Source organism: Bombina bombina, chromosome 6 (genome assembly GCF_027579735.1).
Source record: "Bombina bombina isolate aBomBom1 chromosome 6, aBomBom1.pri, whole genome shotgun sequence".
Classification (NCBI taxonomy): Eukaryota; Metazoa; Chordata; class Amphibia; order Anura; family Bombinatoridae; genus Bombina; species Bombina bombina.
This window is the reverse complement of record NC_069504.1, coordinates 971,616,195-971,633,556: the sequence shown is the minus strand read 5'-3', so window position 1 is coordinate 971,633,556 and position 17,362 is coordinate 971,616,195.

Below are 17,362 nucleotides of genomic sequence, written 5' to 3'. Positions count from 1 at the left end.
CGCGTCGGCTGGATTCAAGATGGCTCCGCTCCGGTTGATTGAAGATAGAAGATGCTGCTTGAATGAAGACTTCTGCCGCTTGGAGGACCTCTTCTGCCCAGATTTGATGAAGACTTTTGGACGGATCGGATGACCACTTGTGCCCGGCTGGGTGAAGACGGCTCAAGGTAGGGTGATCTTCAAGGGGGTAGTGTTAGGTTTTTTAAGGGGGGATTGGGTGGGTTTTAGAGTAGGGGTGTGTGGGTGGTGGGTTTTAATGTTGGGGGGGTTGTATTTTTTTTTTTCAGGTAAAAGAGCTGATTACTTTGGGGCAATGCCCCACAAAAGGCTCTTTTAAGGGCTATTTGTAATTTAGTTTAGGGTAGGGAATTTTATTATTTTGGGGGGCTTTTTATTTTATTAGGGGGCTTAGATTAGACGTAATTAGTTTAAATTCTTGTAATTTTTTTATTTCCTGTAATGTAGAGGAGTTTTTTTTGTACTTTAGTTATTTTTAGTTAATTTTATTTAATGTTAGGTAATCGTAGTTAATTAATTTAATTTATTTAATAATAGTGTAGTGTTAGGTGTAATTGTAACTTAGGTTAGGATTTATTTTATAGGTAATTTTGTAGTTATTTTAGCTAGGTAGCTAGTAAATAGTTAATAACTATTTAATAGCTATTGTACCTAGTTAAAATAATTACAAAGTTGCCTGTAAAATAAAAATAAACCCTTAAATAGCTACAATGTAACTATTAGTTATATTGTAGCTATCTTAGGGTTTATTTTATAGGTAAGTATTTAGTTTTAAATAGGAATAATTTATTTAATTATAGGAATATTTATTTAGATTAATTTAAATAATATTTAAGTTAGGGGGGTGTTAGGATTAGGGTTAGAATTAGGTTTAGGGGTAAATTCATTTAATATAGTGGCGGCGGTTTAGGGGGGTAGATTAGGGGTTAATCAATGTACTGTAGGCGGTGGCGGTGTAGCGGGGGCAGGATATGGGTTAATAAATGTAATGTAGGTTGCGGGGGGCTCCTGGTGCGGCGGTTTAGGGGTTAAACAATTGATTTCTTTGCTGCGGGGTCTGGGATCGGCAGGATAGGGGTTAATAACTTTATGTAGGTGGCGGCGGTATAGGGTGCGGAATATTAGGAGTTAATAGGTATAATGTAGGTGGTGGTGGGGTCCGGGAGCGGCGGTTTAGGGGTTCATATATTTATTATAGTGGTGTCGGGGTCCGGGAGCGGCAGTTTAAGGTTTAATATATTTATTATAGTTGTGGAGGGGTCCAGGAGCGGCAGTTTAGGGGTAATAAGTTTATTTAGGTGTGGGGGGCTCCGGGAGCAGCGGTTTAGGGGGTATAACAGTATAGTATAGTGTGGGTGCTTAGTGACAGGCTAGCAAGAAAGCTGCGAAGAAGCCGATGAGCAGCGAGATTGATGACTGTCAGTTAACAACAGTCAGATGCTCATCGCTTCGTACTTGGTGCGCGGCTTCTTGACAGCTTTCTTGATAACTTTGGCGAACGTATTCAGGTCCGCGGCGGCGATGTTAGGCGAGCTTATGCGAGCGTATTGGGGCCGTCGAATGCAGGTAAATACGGAGCTTGATAACTAGAGGCCTTAGAGTGAACAATTGTTAATTAACATCTCATTGCTTATCTCTCCTAACTCCCACTGGGAGAGTAATTTCTTCTGCTGTCCATGTTTACACAGGTTTTTTTTTTATAGCCTTTACTTTCAGAATAGAGAGGAATACTATAGAAAAAATCAACTATTTTAAATGTCAATACGAAGGTAAAGAAGGTACCTGCTAATAATTGAATACACTCAAGCAGGTAAAATTCACTTAATAATAACATGCTCTGACATTTACTTTACATTAAGGTGTACCTTTATTGTTTTGAGTACTAGTCTACGAAAGAACATTTATTTACTTACATTGATTGTACTTGATACCTTTATTTATTTATCTGAAGTTTTGATGTACAGGGAGTGCAGAATTATTAGGCAAATGAGTATTTTGACCACATTATCCTCTTTATGCATGTTGTCTTACTCCAAGCTGTATAGGCTCGAAAGCCTACTACCAATTAAACATATTAGGTGATGTGCATCTCTGTAATGAGAAGGGGTGTGGTCTAATGACATCAACACCCTATATCAGGTGTGCATAATTATTAGGCAACTTCCTTTCCTTTGGCAAAATGGGTCAAAAGAAGGACTTGACAGGCTCAGAAAAGTCAAAAATAGTGAGATATCTTGCAGAGGGATGCAGCACTCTTAAAATTGCAAAGCTTCTGAAGCGTGATCATCGAACAATCAAGAATTTCATTCAAAATAGTCAACAGGGTCGCAAGAAGCGTGTGGAAAAACCAAGGCGCAAAATAACTGCCCATGAACTGAGAAAAGTCAAGCGTGCAGCTGCCAAGATGCCACTTGCCACCAGTTTGGCCATATTTCAGAGCTGCAACATCACTGGAGTGCCCAAAAGCACAAGGTGTGCAATACTCAGATACATGGCCAAGGTAAGAAAGGCTGAAAGACGACCACCACTGAACAAGACACACAAGCTGAAACGTCAAGACTGGGCCAAGAAATATCTCAAGACTGATTTTTCTAAGGTTTTATGGACTGATGAAATGAGAGTGAGTCTTGATGGGCCAGATGGATGGGCCCATGGCTGGATTGGTAAAGGGCAGAGAGCTCCAGTCCGACTCAGACGCCAGCAAGGTGTAGGTGGAGTACTGGTTTGGGCTGGTATCATCAAAGATGAGCTTGTGGGGCCTTTTCGGGTTGAGGATGGAGTCAAGCTGAACTCCCAGTCCTACTACCAGTTTCTGGAAGACACCTTCTTCAAGCAGTGGTACAGGAAGAAGTCTGCATCCTTCAAGAAAAACATGACTTTCATGCAGGACAATGCTCCATCACACGTGTCCAAGTACTCCACAGCGTGGCTGGCAAGAAAAGGTATAAAAGAAGAAAATCTAATGACATGGCCTCCTTGTTCACCTGATCTGAACCCCATTGAGAACCTGTGGTCCATCATCAAATGTGAGATTTACAAGGAGGGAAAACAGTACACCTCTCTGAACAGTGTCTGGGAGGCTGTGGTTGCTGCTGCACGCAATGTTGATGGTGAACAGATCAAAACACTGACAGAATCCATGGATGGCAGGCTTTTGAGTGTCCTTGCAAAGAAAGGTGGCTATATTGGTCACTGATTTGTTTTTGTTTTGTTTTTGAATGTCAGAAATGTATATTTGTGAATGTTGAGATGTTATATTGGTTTCACTGGTAAAAATAAATAATTGAAATGGGTATATATTTGTTTTTTGTTAAGTTGCCTAATAATTATGCACAGTAATAGTCACCTGCACACACAGATATCCCCCTAAAATAGCTATAACTAAAACAAACTAAAAACTACTTCCAAAACTATTCAGCTTTGATATTAATGAGTTTTTTGGGTTCATTGAGAACATGGTTGTTGTTCAATAATAAAATTAATCCTCAAAAATACAACTTGCCTAATAATTCTGCACTCCCTGTATCTTTTGATTCAAAAAACCCTAACCTTCCAAAACCTACTGTAATATAAAAAAGGACAATTTGTTAATTGCTGCTTACATGATTAAATATGTGCTAATGACACTGGTATAATAGTTTCTAATTAAAATTCTTGGGGAAGATTGTGGTACATTTCAATCCAGACATGATTAGGTTATGGTTAAAAGGATGATATTATTTTGCTCAGTGCTAAGTATAGCAAAGTTAAATTGCCTAAAAAAGCTCATCATTACCACATGGTCTATGAGCATTTGCCTGATGCATTGTAGAGCTTGTAAAGATGATCATTCAAAAGTGATCATGCAAATTCAATAGATTTATACACTATACTCTAGACAATTTTTTAGAATTCTCAAATTGAAAAAGGTCACTAATTCTGAAGCTTTAGCACTCTGCATGCTTAGATACATATCTGCAAGCACTGTCCAAGATTTTCAAGAGATACATTTTAAAAAGGGAAATGCTTTTGACACATACATGTGTGCTTGTTTATTAAGGTCTTGAAATATTATGGTTTATTGTATGATTTTATTTTTATTTTCCCACCAGGAGTGTACTGTGTATTTGGGTTCAGTATTGCCTTGGGAACTGTAAAACTTGCTCCACTTCCAACCATCTTAGTTCACATTTGCCTCAAATATGTTTCCCATAAATGAACAGAGAGATCACTAATTGCTGTCAGACACACATAACAATGTGCAAATGTTGTTATAACCTTCTATGAACCCTCTGTAGACTAATTATAAATCATTTCTATCTGTTTGGAGAGCATGGTAATGGCAAGGAGTTGTGAGGCCAAGCTGTTCCATAAACTTTGCTGCCCTCTAATATCCTGCTGCCTTAGACACAGACCTAGTTGGCTTTGGCCAAAACAAAGCATGATAAAGTAATTTGCATATTTTAACCCACATTGCCACATTGTAAAATCATATACTCACCACCACCCCCAATAAATACAATTGACACCATTATGGGTATTAAATTACATTCAATAATCTAATAACCTGAAGCAAAAGACAAGGGGTGCCACATAGTTTAATTTGTATCAACAATGGAATATAATAGATAAAAGAAACTACTTACAAGGAGAGTTGCACCTTAAACGAATAAGATGCTAACAATCAGGCTGACATTCAATACAGCAGTTAGTACGCTGAGGGTCCCCATTGGTAAGAACTGTGGTGTCTGGATATTGCAGCGTCAGTCTTCACAAACTGGAAGCCGGGTATGTAAGCCGAATCTGGAAAAGTATCCCAGTCACGAGTCTCAGTCTGTAATTGAGTCTGACCAGGTGTACCAGAATGTACCCGTAGATAAATCCCAAATAAGAAATAAAAGCTACCACGTAAACTGGGTCGTGGGTTTTTAAAAAGGATTTTCTTTATTTGTTTTGCAACGCATTTCTCGGTCAGCACAGGACCATTTCATCAGGCATAAAGATGTTTGGTAACAATCCCTATTTAAACCTATATTGACCGGAAGTGATGAATGAAAGAATGAGGTCAACTCTATTTAACAATATTAGAATATAAAATTTCGATCGTTAGTTTTCATATGTGCAAATTAGAACAAAAAAATGGAAATAGAATATACAATGGAAAAAGTTTAGAACAAAGCACTAAACTAAAGTTAATCCTGAAAAATGATACATGTAAATTACTATATTTACACTAAGCACTTTTAGTATCACAGACATTGATATAATGTAGCTTTAGGTCAATACAGAAATAATAAAAAACATTATATAGTGCAAGTGTTAAACGAACATTTATACAAAAGAAAGAAAAAAGAAAAACATATATATATACTTTCAATTTAAAATATCTATTCTGGCCAGGTTAGATCTCACGACCTTGGATTTCAAAGCGGTTGACATATCAATTGGGCTACCTGAACCTCGCCGTGTGTAATTTAAAAAAATACTAATCTTTCTTAATAGTGTGAAGTGCACATTATGAATGGTGAATAAGAATTTATAAAAGTGATAATTATCAAAGTGTTATACCCTAAATTAACAAAGAAGAAAATTGAATGTGGATAATACATATATGACTACTGCTAAGTGAAAGCAGCAAGATCTATGTTAGCATTTAGACCAAGTGAATGCAGAGTTTTTAATCTCTGTATCCAGTAGGTCTCACGCTGTCTAACTTTGACCAATCGGTCATTATCATTGGATGGGGGCACAAAAATCAATAGGAATGATTTTAAAGATGTCGGTTTTCCATCATGAATCATTTCACAATGGTTTGGTATGCTATGTTTGATTTTAGTATTTTTACAATTTTTGCAGTTCCAATAATGTTCACCTCAACGGGTACGTACTTTTCTAATGGTACGACCTATATATAGAGCCCCACAAATACAGTCTAAAAGATAAACTACGTAATTTGACTCACAGCTAAAATGATGAGAAATTTTGAATTCTTTCCCAGTGGTATTGGATTTAAAAGATTTTTTGGTTAATAGAAATTTGCAAGCATTACATACCTTTTTACCACACTTGTATGAGCCAGTAACTCCCAAAAAGTTTTTTGGACCTTGGAATTTTTTCCTTTACTGAATTGACAATGTTTTACTCTTTTACTAGGTGCTAATTTGTTCCTTAAAGTGGGTGCTCTTCTGTATACAATTTTTGGTCTGTCCCCTACTATATTTTTCAAAAAAGGATCCTTCTGGATAATATTCCAGTGTTTGTTCAGTATATTGCGAATCTTATTAAAATTACTGTTATATTGTGTAATAAATAATGGTCCATTATGTACATCACTCTTAGTAGCTGCTGGTTGATTATTAGTACCATTTTCTATCTTATCAAAAAAGAGGTTTCTATCTAGATTACAGACCCTATTTAGACATTGATCTAATAGATCTTTGGGATAACCTTTATCTATAAATCGTTGGTATAGAATTTCACTTTGAATTTCAAAGGTGTCTAAATTTGAGCAATTTCTACGGATTCTTTTGAATTGAATGAAGGGGATGTTTCTTTTCCACCCTATATAATGGTTACTAGAGAATTCTAGATAGCTGTTGCTGTCCACTTTTTTTAAAAAAGTCTGGGAGATAATTTTCCGGTACTATCCCAACTTAATAGTAAGTCCAAATATTCTATGGATGTGTTCTGAATATTAGCTGTAAAAGTTAAGCCCATATAGTTGTGGTTCAAAGATTGTACTAATGAATTGGCCTGAATGGTGTCTCCTCTCATTATAAATATCAGGTCATCAATGTAGCGGCCATAGTATACCCGGTTCGCTCAATAGTTTGATGAGTATATGTATTTTTCTTCAAAAATACCCATATATAAATTTGCAAAACTAGAGGCGAACCTGGTACCCATGGCTGTATCTTTTACTTGCAAGTAAAACTTGTCTTGAAAAATTAAATAATTATGTTTTAAAATATATTCTATACCTTCTGCTATAAATTCTTTTTGTGCATCTGGCATGTATAAATCTTTATTCAAAAAAATAGAAACTGCATTAATACCCATTTCATGGGGAATATTAGAATAAAGTGAGCCAACGTCATATGTGATCCATATTAAATCATATTATTAGTGATGTTTCTAAGATGATACAAAAGATGTGTGCTATCTTTAATTTAGGAGGGTAATGTGCACACATATTTTTTGTAGCAACTGATCCAAATAATATGAAAGGTTATATGTGAGATTACCGATGCCGGCTATAATGGGGCGGCCTGGGGAATTTTTAGCATCTTTGTGGATCTTTGGCAGGTGATAATAGTGAGCCACACTTGGATTGGTCACTTTGAGAAAATCTCTTTCATCTTTATTTAGGATACCCAAAGATATACCTTTTTGTATAAGTATATTGTATATTTTTTTTTAAAAAATTCAGGATTAACTTTAGTTTAGTGCTTTGTTCTAAACTTTTTCCATTGTATATTCTATTTCCATTTGTACATATGAAAACTAATGATCGAAATTTGACCTCATTCTTTCTTTCATCACTTCCGGGTCAATATAGGTTTAAATAGGGATTGTTACCAAACATTTTTATGCCTGTTGAAATGGTCCTGTGCTGACCAAGAAATGTGTTGCAAAACAAATAAAGAAAATCCTTTTTAAAAACCCACAATCCGGTTTACGTGGTAGCTTTCGATTTCTTATTTGGGATATATCTATGGGTACATTCCGGTACACCTGGTCAGACTCAAATACCGACTGAGACTCGTGACTGGGATACTTTTCCAGATTCGGTTTACATACCCAGCTTCCAGTTTGTGAAGACTGACGCTGCAATATCCTGATCCAGATACCACGGGTCTTACCAACAGGGACCCCCAGCATACTGACTGCTGTATTGAATGTCAGCCTGCTTGTTAGCATCTTATTTGTTTAAGGTGCAACTCTCCTTGTGAGTAGTTTATTTTATCTATTATATTCCATTGTTGATACAAATTACACTATGTGGCGCCCCTTGTCTTTTGCTTCATTTTAGACACTCGAACCATCACACCGTGGGATACAAGTGGAGCTTGCCGAACTTTCACGTATTTTATTTTATACTTGAGACTTTTGAGACATACACAGTTTATGTTGGGACTTATTTCTCAAATCTATTTTTCACATTTTTTTCAAAAATATTTTTGGGACACTATTATATTTCTGAATATATATTTTTTTGGGACACTTCATTATTTTTGAATATTTTTTTAACAATTTTTGCATATATTTGTTTTCAGTTTTTCACTTTTTCACAGCAAACGTGTTTAAGGTTGATTACCATAACAAGTGTATTATATTGATGAATATATATTTTTAGTTGCATATATTTATATTATATTATTATTTTTTATATACGCGCATCCTCTCAGTTATTCCTTCGGGAATTACTTTTATATTAATCTTATAACTTTTAAAACCCAACACAGTATTTGCCCTTCTCCACTAACATGCCTTGTGACCAATCTGAGGCAAGCACCCCACTATTGCTGTTACAGCTCAAAACCGTCAACTTCAACATATGGGGAGGGAGGGAGGGCAGGGGCATATCCTCACTCTCTTGGTCCAGGTAAAAAAAAGAGACCTCCACTTCCACTTCAGAGGCTTATAATCCCCTTCCTTCTCTGCCCAACCCCTTACTCTTAGCCTAACCTGTCTCCATCCCTCCAAGTGAGATCAGTTAAACACTTCTTCCACATTGTCTTTCAAGCTTATCCTTGACTCATTGTCAAGTAATACTCTCATCACCACCCCAATAAATAAAATTGACACCAATATGAGTTTGAAAATGCAGCAGCTTTTTATTAACATAAAACTTAATTACAACCATTAACCTTATAATTTTTAAACCCCAACCAAAGTACTTGCCCTTCTCCACTAACATGCTTTGCCACCAGTCTATGGCATGCCCCCCCAATTAATAACTCTCCTGATAACATAACAGGAGGTACTAACCAGTTCTTAATAGGCATAAGCCCCTAAAACCCAGGGCAAGTGGGGGGCGGAGCTTGCTAGCATCAAGAGCAGACGTGTGTGTTTATAGCTCCTCAGTTTTATCTGATTAAACTAGGCAAACATCCAATTTACAAGGGTTTAAACCTTTAATACTCTCAGAGATTAAGGGCAACTACATCATTTAGCCCTTTTAGGAGTAAAAAAAAGAAAATAAATCTGAACTGTGGACTTTGGAGCTGCTTTGGCGGCATTGTGATCAGGGGCCTGCAACATCTATTGAGATAATGTGGATACAATTTCCCCTTTCATCCCCCTGCTATCTGCTAAATAGATATGGAGGCTACACTAAGCAAATTTGAGGATGAGGTCTGTGAGATGTTGAAGTATCATTACACTGGATTGAACCTGCTACTAGCGCAACTACTCAAAAGATATCCACCTCACACAATATGCAAGATGGCGGCGAAGAACCGGGATTCGTTAAGGATAGGCCGGAAGCCTCAGCAGGGTTTGGAAGACTCCGGGATCAAGCCACAGACAGCTATATGACAGATGTGTCTGAAATATTGGAACATAAGGAGGGGCGATATCTAGCTGCAACGGAAATTGCTATTCGCCCGCAACTTATCTATATGCCAGAAACTTTTGTATTTCCAGAAGCGGCGGTCATCTTATCAGGAGAGTGCGACCATCAGTGCCGCACAGGAGGTGGAAGATTGCAGGGCAAGCTTAGAACACTGGTCCTTGGCTGTGCGGCACCAGATTCTGATGAAGTTGGTGGAATCCAGCTGAGCACTTATGCGGACGACTTCATGAGAGCGGCGATACTTGTGCCGACCCAGACCCATGTATCTGATTTTGGCGCTCCACTTCCAAGACAGGTAGATGCCTACCATTCCCCTAGTCTTTGCCATGGCAGTGCTATACAGAGCCTATATATCCTGGTCTGTGTGCCTTCCATCCAAATAATGATGTTAGAATCTAGGATTGATTTCACATGCGCCATTGTTGCACGTTACATAACTATCCCTACAGATCTAAGACCGCTGGTAAAGTCACAGACCAATGGGGATTCCCTCCCACAATTAGACTGCGTACTAAGAGACTATGAACCTCGCATAACAAGGGACATTCCAGCGATGCTCTATACCATAACTGGCGTGGGGTAATAGCCTTGTTTCAAAACTTGATACCTTGCCCGCTAAGCCCCTGGAACAATATACTGGATTGGCTTTCTGGGATAACAGTAGTGGGACACTTTCATGAGAATAACACTACCTGAGGAACGTTTCTAGTTCATAGTTATTGACCTATGTTTATAGTATATCCTGTTAGCCCTGTTGTTTCCTTTTACCCAGTTAACGTAACTTCTCATATGTTTCACCTAGGAGGTCACATCTCATATGTCTATTTAAATAACACCCATTCTGCTCCCGAGGTAAATATTTATTTCATGGCTCTAGGTCTGCTGGAGATGCAGCTAGATAATGAGTAGTCTGAACAGTATTGAGCGGCAACCCAAGTGAGATGTGGGGTCAGCGGAGAGGTTATAATTTACTATATATAACAGATTATGATCCCTCTCAGACCAACCCTTACCGAAAATTATGCAGAGAATGTCTGTTATAATATATAAATAGGGCTGTCCTGGATGCATATGGTTATGTATAATGTATATTTGTATAATTGGTTGCTACATTGACAATATCCTCTGGCAAACGCACATATATGGTCTAATATAGTTATTAGCAATTTGAATGTGTACCTCACGGTAGCAACAACTCTATAACCCTTGTACTGGCTGCCTGCATTTAGTATAGTTCCTAGTTCCTGTCCTCCACATAGTTAATTCACCCTAGATAGAGCTTATCCTCCTTTACCTTAGAGGCATCCTATTATATTTTTACTTGGAACTAATCTATTCTGGACAGAGATACAAAAGAGTAAGGAACTGGCCAATGTATATATCATAATTTGCCCTACCTAATGATTGCATGCTCCTGCAGTGAATACTGTGGCCCCAATTTATCAAAGGTCTTGCGGACCTGATCCGACACTGCGGATCAGGTCCGCAAGACCTCGCTAAATGCGGAGAGCAATACACTCTCCGCATTTAACATTGCACCAGCAGCTCACAAGAGCTGCTGGTGCAACGCCGCCCCCTGCTGACTCAGCAGGGAGGTGTCAATCAACCCAATCGTATTTGATCGGGTTGATTTACGGCGATTCCTGTCCGCCTGCTCAGAGCAGGCGGACAGGGTTATGGAGCAGCGGTCTTTAGATCGCTGCTTCATAACTTGTGTTTCTGGCAAGTCTGAAGACTCGCCAGAAACACGGCCCTTCAAGCTCCGTACGGAGCTTGATAAATATGGGCCAATATATCACAGGGTTTGTTGCTCTAAGCAGAAGATAGTTAGTTACCATTCATCTAAATGCTCCAGTTTCTATTTCTAGTTCATATTGTTTTTAAGCCTCATATATTTACTTCTCGCTACCCTTACTAAGCTTCCACATACACTATTTCCACTTATATAACCTATTATTACACTTGATTTAAAATGAGCAGATGCACCATATCTTATTTAGTCTGATATGTCTTGTTGATTGAATATGGCCACCCCAGTTATGTGTCTCTCTCTATACATGAGCTCAAAAGTCTATTCTGAATTGTTATCTACACCCTTATGCATCGCTGCACCTATTTTGCTAACATACTCCACAAGCAACATACAGATGATTTATTCTGGTGTACATTTCAAGGAGCCGAATCTCATTTGTCCCAACTTTTCGCTCATCCAAGGCCTTACAGAGACGGTCTGTATTACTTTACAATTGTTATGTTCTTCCTATTTATGATTCCCATCTTTTATATACCAAAGTTACATGTGAGGGATACATTGTAAGCCTTATTGTATTTATGCTTCTAGATAATGGTGCTCCCTATGCTGAATCTATTATTAGAACAAATCATATGTTCCTGTTGGGCCCCTCTCCTCCCTTTCCTGCCGGTACTTGTTGCCTGCGGGTCATACCCCTACTCCTTTTTCCCACATTGCCTATAGCTGGCACTTCCCCAGAAGAGGAGCTCATCCAGAAGCCCCCTATATTTTATATTTCATACATATTAATATCCCCCCATGCGCATAACTTTATCAGGAGTCACCCTTATTCATTATATACACAAAAGCCTAGAGACCCAAAACTTAACCAGACAGTTGCACTATCTGGCTCCGACCCCCCTCCCTTAATGCCCCCCCCCCCCATAATGTCTACTACATGCATAAAACATTGCTACATTAGAACCTTGACACCTCTCTGTTTCTCTTCGCCTCTTCTTTTGACTACTACCGAGCGGTGTTTACCAGCTGATGCTGGTCAAACGAAGATACCTTGTTATAAGAAATAAGGACAGAGGGCTTAGACATTAACTATTTTATTTTTTCCATTCCTTTTATTATTCTCCTCCCTGAGGAACACTCAAATGTCTTGAGATGAAGGTGCCAAACATTTACAGATTGTCTTGTACATTAGTGCAATGTTCTCATTCTAAAATACATCACTGGAAATGTGTAATTTTTGTGGTTATCATTTTAGGTGCCGTATTGTTTCCTATATCAATTGGCTCATGAGTAGCCATCAAATTAACCACTGTTAAATGCTATTCAATATGTTATAAAACGAGATTCTCAAGTTATAGATAACTAAGTATTGTACAATTATCACTTGTTGTTATAGGTGATTTAACGGTCAATTGTGTATCCACTGTGTTGTAACTGCCTACCTTGTTCATGTATAGTACTTGTTATACAATTTTGTTGACTTTTATTTGTCTCAAGAATCTCAATAAAAGATTATTTAAAAAAAAAAACCCAGGGCAAGCACCCTTCCTCAGCTTTTCCCCAGGATAAGCACTGCCCAACAAAGCCAAGGCCTTTTCAATCTCTTATCTAGATAAACAACTGAAGAAGTGTAAGCCCACTTCATTCAAATGAACCCATCATGAAAATAAAAACACCTCTCCTCCTTCCCTACAAACTCCATGTTCTAAAGACAAACCCCCCCCCCCCCCCCCCAATTTTTTTACATAGTGACTAACCATCTTGTTAATTATCCTTCTCAAAGCCTCCAGCCTGCTCAGATCCCAATCTGATCTCTATACTACCTCGCTCTCTGACCACTCCATAATTAGCCCTAGAAACAATTGCATTAACTTATCCATGCCCACCTCCCCCCATCTTATCGACTAGCTCCTTTTGGTATATGAACCCCAAATCATTACTCTCGGCATGAAACACAAATACACAAGGCAGGGGGGAAAAAAGACTACAACATTCAACCATCTTCCCCACCAACTGATCTCATTTCATGCCTCTGATACCAAACCACCTCAGCAACAACCTATCCTTTGAAAAAATCAATCGAGTGTCATTATCCTTGACTGAAGCTGCTATCCTCACCCAATGGATATAAAAATGTCCAATCAGCTGGCAACAAACAGGCAAATAGACAAAAACACCCTGCCAACAAGAGCCCTCTCCTAAAGTACCTGTGGGTAATGTCTGAGTGGGTAAACAGTTTGGATACCTCCTAACATACAGCAACAACAAACAAAATTGTGCCACATAAATACTCCTGTAAGTTTTTTATAAACATGTCAACATGATAAATTGCAGGGATTCAACCTTTTGTTACAAGTCTAAATATCCGTGATGCACCAAAACAACACCATAGCTATATGTTTAATAGCACTTTTCCAGCATGCTGTACTTACATATCAAGCCAAAGAAATCTATCATCACTTCCATGTCCACCTTCACCGCCACAGCAATAACCTGCTCAGGCTGCTATAAAGCACTGGTGGCAGGCGTTATCAGGCTCCACTATGAGGCCATGGTCAGGGTATATTCTGCACCTACGTCACACAAGCAGAAACCATTATTAGCGCTCCAGGAGAGAAAACACTGTAAGAACTTAGAAACAGTCTCCTACCGTAACCAACATCTGGCAATCTCAGCTCCATTCAGTATATTGGACTGTTGCAGATCAACTTTAAACATGCCCCTTAGGCAGAGGTGCCAAAACTGTAAATCACATGCTGCAAACCGCTGAAAGGGAGGGACTGGAACTCCAAATATCAACCACTATGAACCACAAGGCGAGCAAGGATGTTGAATGTTAAAAGTTAGCTTTTATTCAACACATACAGTAATAAAAGGGTTAGTGAAACAGGCATTATCACAGATCCAAGACGACACAGATCCTACGTGTTTTGGCAGTGCACCTTAATCATAAACCACTGCTGTACAATGGGCCAGGCTGTTAAAAACGTTGCTCCCTTACATAATTGGCTGATCATTTCACACAAGCCCCAATCACAGACAGTCTTTCAGCAACTTCAATTTCATACAAGTTCAATTAAAGTGAAAACCCATCAAAACCAAAGTATACAAAACAGTAAAAAGGTAACATATATACAAAATAAATACAAAGTAGAGATCATCATAAAGTTATATGTCTAGAACGCAGTATGATATAATAACCCAATATGTGTCAATATTTATATTAAGGGATAATATGGCAACCTCTCAAAAAATACAAATATATACACATCTAATATGGCTAAACACTCTGTGGTATAAGAAGGTGAGCGTCAGAAAGACAAAAAAGAGAACAAGAAAATCCTAAAGATAAAAGTAAGCTTTGCTAATCCAAAAGGCCTCTCTCCTTGCTAATAATGCATGTCTATCTCTACCTCTTAAAAGGGACCCTTACATATTCAATCCCTTGTCATTTAAATTAATCAACCCTAGAGGCATGAGCCCTTTTAAAATACTCTGCCAAGGCAGAAGTGTATGCTCTTATAGTAACATCCCTCAAATGTTCCCTGATTCTGACTCTCAACTCCCTCCTGGTGAGACCAACATATTGCTATTGGCACAATTCACAGGTGATTAAATAAGTCACAAATGATGAATGGCAGTTGGTACATATATCAAGGCCATAAAACTTATTAGTCACACAAAACTGGAATGTTTTCATGACTAATGAAAATTCACATGCTTTACATGTTCAATTACCACTCTGATAATGGCCCTTGCACGTAACTCATCTAGTCTTAGAGGATATAGACAAATCCATAACTTCACTAGGAAATACATTTACAAGAGATACATTTTTGAAAGAAACTTCAACTACATCCAGTCTTGATATACGGATAAAGATCCTTATCACCATACAAAATTGGCAAATGTTCCTTAATAATTGTACATATTTCTTCAAATTGGCTTCTGTATTTTGTAACAAAAGCAAGAAATTGTCCCTTGTTTTTGTGTCTAATGTTATTATACTTAATCAATTTTTCTTGATCCAGTTGTGAGACTACTCTAAAAGCATGCTCTAAAAGTGACCTAAAATAACCTCTTTTTAGAAAATATTATTTAAACTTCTTACTCTGACTGTAGAAATCTTTAGTGTTAGTACAGTGCTTTTCATCCAAATAAATTCATCCTATACCAAACCTAGTATGTCTCTGATGTAAATTCTTAGAGTGTAACATACTATTGCCTGTAATTGGTTCCTATACAGACTAGTCTCAAAAGAATCTTCTTTACCCCTAAGTATCAATTCCAATTTGTCTATCTCATAAGAACTCACTTTAAACATGAATTTTAAACCAATATCATTATCATTCAGGTAACTCAAAAAAATCTCACAATCCTCTTCAGTAGTGTCACAAATAGAAATACAATCATCAATGTACCTCTTGTACATGATGATCTTGTTTAAAAGTGGATTGCTCTGTCCAAAAATGTGGAACAGTTCCCATCAACCCATCCACAAAAAGGTTGGCATAAGTGGGGGCAAAAAAACGCCAGATAGCTCAAGCATGGGACATTAACTCCAAGTTTGGTCAGCTGCATCATAAACGTTCCTTCCAATTCATGTGTCAACATTAAAAAGTCATGATCTTCCACAAACGAGCCTTTCACCTCCCATAACAGACCACATAGGACTTCATCAGAGCACAATTCTGTTTGTTATTGATGTATGTTAGAATGTTTATTTTTGTCTTTTGCTAATACTACTACTTCTATCCTGTCTTTATGATATGAAGAGGATAGAATAGATCACAATTGTTTACCCTTTCAGATATTAGTTCTCGATTTTTCATTTTTAGCATTGTATAGCCCCTTACATTAGTCTGATTGTCAAGCTTGTATTGCTCCCCTAAATGGTGTTTGTTTACCGTCGACAAACATGCTTACTTTAGAGACCCTCCTGGAGTCATTTGATGATCATCAAACCACTTTAGAAGCCATTTGCAGATCATCAGACATCATCAGGCTTGTAAAGTCCTCAGTTAAAGTAAAAAAAATTTGGGTGATGATGTAAAAGCAGATTACCTTACTTCTTATTTCCTGAGAATGAACAGCCAGTGAATGACTCTAGAGTCATCTCATTTAAATATTTCGACCTGTGGGCAAACTTCAGAATGGCTTCTGATCGATTACTTTAGAATGACTCCATGAAAATCATCCTTTTTGACTAGGGTATGTAACCATTTTATGTTGGGATTTTTAACTTCTGTATTTACAGGGTTATGGAGTGGGTCCTGTCTACAGAGAATTAAGCCCTTTGATAAAAAAATATGTATGTACTAAGTCTAGATAATAAAGAACTGACATTTCTTTTTTTTTTAAAAAGAGTGCTGAATTCCCTTTCTTACCTTTTTATGCATGAGTTTATTATCCCTCAGTGCTACTTCTTGTTATCTGTTTATTAATTTTTTTCTTTAGATACCAAACACCAGTAAATATTGACAAAAATTACTAAACATTTCTTAACCTTGGTCCATCTATTTAAAATGAATGGAATTTAAAGAAGGTATGAAGTATGTGTAAATGTTTTAGTGCAACATAACTGCAGGGCACGTAGAATCTCTCAGTCAGTGACAGAAAACCATTTCTTACTATTTGTCACTGCATTCCATGATATTTTACAAAGTAATGTGTTCATGGTCATGCCCTCACATCTGCCCACTTTGGATTGAAAAACACATGCTGCCTGTAGTTCACAGCATGCAATTGCTCGGTTTGAAGGACACACGAAGAAGCAGAGAGAAGGGGATAGAAATTAACGTGTGTATAATCGAGGCAGACAAAAGCGCTATGTATGAGTCTCTAAAGGGGTTATTCATTAATGATGTGATTAATCACTTTAGCAAATGCTGGAGATGGTAAGCAATAGCGAATCATCTCCACGGGGTCTGTTTATCAAGCACACACAATTAACATTATGTCACCTGTCAGTTATTTCTTATACTACTATTTAGCCATTGCATTAATTGTTATAAACGTGTTCATTAAGATATGGC